This window comes from Colias eurytheme, chromosome 7 (assembly GCF_061535395.1).
Source record: "Colias eurytheme isolate Ceu_HAF_F1 chromosome 7, ilColEury1 Martin Lab GWU primary, whole genome shotgun sequence".
NCBI classification, from domain to species: Eukaryota; Metazoa; Arthropoda; class Insecta; order Lepidoptera; family Pieridae; genus Colias; species Colias eurytheme.
In genome coordinates this window covers 4403038-4409109 of record NC_142986.1, presented here as the reverse complement: position 1 = coordinate 4409109, position 6072 = coordinate 4403038, and positions in this window count along the sequence as shown.

Below are 6072 nucleotides of genomic sequence, written 5' to 3'. Positions count from 1 at the left end.
AAACGGCGCGTATATTGTTCTAAACATCACGCTTATTTTTAGAGCTGTTTCAATAGAACCGTCGGCATGCTACAGAATGGAATGTCATACTTGATAGTTAAAGGTTCCGAAACGTAAAATTTATGAAGTAAAAAAATTCCTGACTAGAAATAGCAACCGCTTAATTTAGCCATTGAGTTAGATAATTGCTAAATAAATTGTCCGACATAAGTCTTGCCGTTAACCGAAATGTAATCTTTTTGTTACGGCTAAGTGAAGTTTGTGAAAAATGATAGCTAATTTCGGGAGGATGGAAATTTCTTTTCATATTTTCCTTATCTCCGTGGATCGTTATTGTTCTGCTAATGCGATGATATTTTTGCAAAATATCTACCCTTTTAAAGATCTTGTTATGGAGGGTAAGAACAAGCAATGTGTTTTTACGCTCTGGTTAAATAAATCGCTTCTTGGTACTGAACGCAGCATTAAAGAAGGGTAAGCGGGGGTAGGATGAATAAAAACTGCAACGTTGCTTAATCATTGTGGTATTAAGAGCACAAAGAGTAACATAATGGTTTTGTTTAAAACCGAGTAGCGGACGTAGCTGAAGATTTTTTTAAAACGTCATGTAAGAGTTGTATCACGGTTGTGTGAATATTTTACCACACTTTTTATGGAGACATCCAAAGTAAATAACAGATTCTACTTACAGAAGCTATATACAATAATCAAAAATACAACGTTACTGAGGGGAAAATCATCGAAATCAAACAAATTATAGGTAAGTAAGTAAATCAGACTTCATATTATTATCTCGAACATTATGTTTATTGCTCTTCCATATTGTTAGTTATATGGTATCGTTTAATCTTCTAAATTTATAATATAAATTCAAAATTGAAATACAGAATATGGTATGGGATAAGCCTGTGCCCTGTGTTGATTATAATAATCATTCAATATCACAAGCATTAAAATTACAAATAATTTATCAAACAGAACATATATTAATGTGTTAGATATTTCAAAGGCTATAATTTATTCGGTAAGTACTTAGTTCATTTCAGATATGTATGTATTAGTTATATTGGAGAGCAGAACATTAAATACTATGTAAACACGATTTAAGTGCTTGCTAAAGTACTGAGCACACGCATTATAATTTTCTTCTAATCTAACGCAAACTACGCGCTAACAACAAGCAATTAAAATTAACACACATATCCCAACATCCATTAATATGGCCTACATATCATATGAATAAACAAAACTATTTACACTATAACCCACCTTCTCCCTAAGCTTTAAAGCAGACATTGCAATGAATCTTTCGTCGTTAAACATATGATGAATTGTTCCGCAAACAGACATAGACGCATAATCTTCTTACCTACACGTTCATAGTTGAAATTGGATGGAAAAGCTGATGATATCGCGGTGTAAGCCTTTCGAAGGAAAACAATGTTCTCGGCTGAGTTTGTAGAAGTGTAATTGTAGATATCGCCAATGTTCGAATCTCCAGTGAACTTTACAGTCGACTTTGATAACTTTGTTTGCGCTCAGTTGAAATACAATAATGCGCGCTCCACATTCTCGGCAAAACTACACGAGACATAGCGAATACGAGAGTGTGGAGGACATATTCGGCAAGTCTCGCCTATGTTCGTGCAGTCTCCATCCCGTGTCGGTATTTCGTATCCGAATCAAAGGACTCTCGTGTAGTTTTGCCGAAACAAAAAACACTCCCTCCACATTCCCACACAATATTTTCAAAAAAAAAAAATATTGGTCTCTAATAAATCTAGCTATATCGTAGATTTTTCATGTTTAATATAAAATAATGATTTTGGACATATTGATTAACTTCAATTAAAATACAGAAGTTACCTACAAAAATATTTTGTAAACTCTTCCCTAATTTCTATTGCGTCCAATGCTGACCGACGCGCTACTCTTGGTAAATTACGAAGAGCGCCGATTTCGTCGATTTTATTTCTCCATGATCCTGATTAAACTAGCATGTTGTTATTGTCGTAGATCATATATGTCCATGGTACCTGGAGGTGTATAAACTTGAGACGAGGTTTTACTTTTTCATAAGTAGTTGTGCAATAGTATACATGTCATAGTAATAAGTGTAACTTTTACTGGACACAACTTTTTCTCGAATAAACGTATAATTTTAGTAAGCCACAGCACATAATGCTCCAGCGACAGCTGTTTCCACGTCCATCTCGTTCGAGTACCGAGCGCACAAATGCGCGAGCGAGAATGTGGAGAGCTGCTCTCGTCTCGTCAATAGTTTTGGCGAGACCCGAGACAAAACCTCTCGTGGAGAATGTGGAGCGCGCTTAACAGTTAACTTAAAGGTCAATGGAAATATTAGCTCAATAAAGAATTGTCTGTGGAATTGTTTTAAAAACAAAAGTTTATATTTGTCTCATAAAGTTTTATAGTAATGATAATATTTGTTGAGATAATAAGTACATCCTACTGCAGTCTAAAAGATACGGGTAATTGAAAATTATAACGCTTGTAAGTTGTATTTAAAAACATATCATTTTGAATTAATAGGAACATCGATTAAAATAAATACAATGAAAAACATTAACAGAAGCATAATTATTTACACCTAATATATAATTTTGCGTAACATACCAGTGGATTACCTACTTATGATGGAGATAACTTTAAATTAGAAATAAATAATAATTTAAAACCTAGGTATCTTACCAACGAAAAAATTTTAGTAATTATTTTCACAATCATTGATAAAATTCAAGTTTTAAATGCTAGAATGAGCTTTAATTTGAGATGAATTTAGCGTGAGATCGAAGATGCGGGAAGTTAATTCGTTCCCAAATCAATTTTGGGGTCGTCAGTCTGTTACCATATTGTCTATGGTGTTCCAACATCTGTGCTTTGGACCCTTGGTCATGATTATATAGATTTATTTTAATCCCTTTTCTACTCAACTAGCTTTAAAATACAGGAATTTCAAGTGTTTATATTTTTATAATTCTTTAATTAATTTTCATTTGTTGTTTTATTAATTGAATTTTACATAATTTGTCGCAATAGAGAAGTTTATAGAAACTAAAAATACTAATTTCATTAAATATTTAATTACCTTTTTGATACAAATCTAAACAGTATATCAAAAAAGTTTTGTTTTCAACGAAAGTTTTCTTGCAAACTTCATATCGATTACATTTAAGGCTTTAGAGGAATTTATGAAGCTCTGAAACTTTGTCTCAAGTTAGTTCCGATGAGTTGCGACCATAGAAATCTAAATAACAAGACACATAGAAGTGCTTTATTGTCATAATTCGTATGAAAACCGCTGTCGCCAAAATCAACACATTCAAACCGCAAGCTAAACAGTACACACAAGTAAACTATGTCTTTTATTGGACAGCTTGATTTTAGTGAAAACTAACTTATCTATTAAATTAAGCTTTTGAATATGTATCCTAACGCACGAATTCACGGTTTATTTTAGAATAACATCCCTAAGTATATGAGACTTTTTGCTCCAATACGAACAAACGTGATAATAAGAATGGTTGACTGTGTCATTCATTGTTATTTCGATTACTATGGTGACACTCGTAATACTTGTAAATATTCTATAATTTTAAGGAAAAACGGCATTATTTCTAAAAAAAAATATTTTCCGATGAAATATTATTCCTTTATAAGTATAATTACAACTTGTGGAAGAATTTCCGCAATGGGAATTGCTGAAACACACCATGTATACACTCATACGTCTCCAGAGCAACTGAACAGTGACGAATGCACTGGTGATGTGCAAATCACCTGAGTGGCGACAAGGTCACGCACGCTTACGACTTCTATAGTCCGTTCGCGTTAAGAAAATAGTGAGTCATCGTTGTCCGCCGGCCTGGCCACGCCCCAAATTAGAAAGTCGAGTTCACAGTGACCAGTTGAAATATGCCCTTCGAACAGAACGGTTGTGTATTTTGCGTGACTCGTTCAACAATAAATTTTGAAAATGAATACTTCACCAATTCGAAAGAATAAAAGTGCATCAATAATCCATAGCGGAGAGAGACGCATAATTTACAATGTTTATAAGTACTTTAAATTGTGTGATTTGATGGAACACGCAGAACAAAATTCTTTCATAATAAATGTAACTGAAGAATCTAGCGATACTGAATAGTGATTTAAGTAATTTTAAGACATTTTTTTTCCATTAATAATAATTTAATGTTTAAAAAAATGTTTGTACTTTTTCTCCACTGTGAATACACCCTCATCCTGTAGTTGCACTGATGACTCACTATTTTCTTAACGCGAACGGACTATAGTGTCTTGTTATTTAGATTTCTATGGTTGCGACCTTATGCACTATCTTACACTTAACTATGAGAGTGGGGTCATAATAATGAGTTTTATAGAGGTTAAAGACAACCACTTAAAACTTTATTATAATCCACTCTTTTGCGCATCTTTGCAGACAAAATTATGTTTAAATAGATATTAATTAAACACATAGATAATACATATATTAACTAGTCACAGTAACTAGTAGATATGTATAGTATTATGTTATCTATGCTTATATAATCACTTCTTCTTCTCTTAATTAATGGCTCCACCCAATAAAAAGGGACTTCGCAATTCTTCTGTTCAAAACTTGACATTGGCAGAATTCGTCCTCACTGGGATCGGGAGTTGCCACTTGAAAAAAGAAGAAGAAGAATCACATTCTTTATCTTTTGTGAAAATCAACGATGACTGAATTGTTTTCATAATACGCAAATTTATATTTGGTAAATAATCTTATAAAATAACACCTTATCATAATATAACGGATCTAAGTAGGTAATTACAAAACTTTTTAATCTGTGGTGTTTTTTTATTCTTAGTTCGCTCCAGTGCCTTTGTTCCTTGCAGTAAGATTAAAAAAGAAAGTGCAATGTTTAAATTAGAAAGTTTTTTAAAACTGCGCCAAAAGCATTGAACATTGGGCAAGTTAATAACGATACTTTGTGAGTTTTCCGCCAAAAAGTTCGACAGCTTGAATAAAACAAACTTACAACTTCCATGCTAGTAATACTGGAAATAATTTATCAAAACTTCTACGCGGTGCAATATACATTTTCAACTTGCAAATTTGACTGGGTATGCCTCGCAGTTGTGAGTATTTATTGGATTTTTGTGTTCAAATTTATTTACTTGTACTTATTTCCGAAATTGAATTATTAACAAAATAGCTTTTATTTCGACATTCTCAAATAAAGTAGGTAGTAAGTTTTGCGTTGTTCTATAATATGCTTTAAAACATTTCAGAAATATTTTTAGAGCATTAAAAGCATTTGACAGACATTTTTTTTAATTATAATAAGCGCATAAAAAATCCATACTTGTTACAATGTGCAAAAGCAACATTGATATTTGTTAGTTCCCAGTCCCTTGTGACTTGCAATCAAAATTTGCAAAAATCGCACCATGACAGTAACTCCCTAATGACCAAATCGCTTGCGGCTTTTAATGTAAAAGCTATTTTATGTTCATCAAACCTAACCAGTGGGGATATCACTCATTTATAATCAATCCATTATTGATACTCTAATACTGATGTGACGTATTTCATTAAAATAATGCTTTCGTGTTTACTATTTTGTGAACAGTATACAGTAATATTATTGTGCATGTATGTGGAATTTTATCATAAACTAATGAAATTATAATGTAATTCAGTTGAAAATATACATACTTTTCATATGTTTATAATAACGAAAGCCACAATATTTTACTTAAACGATATTTTTCCATCTATTACAAAAGAAAATATCATACGCCAGCTAATTAGTTAAAAAAGCATGATAAAACAATGCACATTGCTTCGTCTCGTCCTATCGATTGCTAAAAAGAAGAATAGCAAGTTAAAATCAAATTTGCGAAGTTCACTAATCGGTTTATTAACGCGCGAATGATTTCACATGCGGTCCCACAAAGGGGAAGGCACAGATGGTCAACTGATATTACCACCTACACGGCTGGATGCTTTAAGGAGCCTTATGTTTAATCAATAGGCTTAAATATTAAGTGACCTTGTGC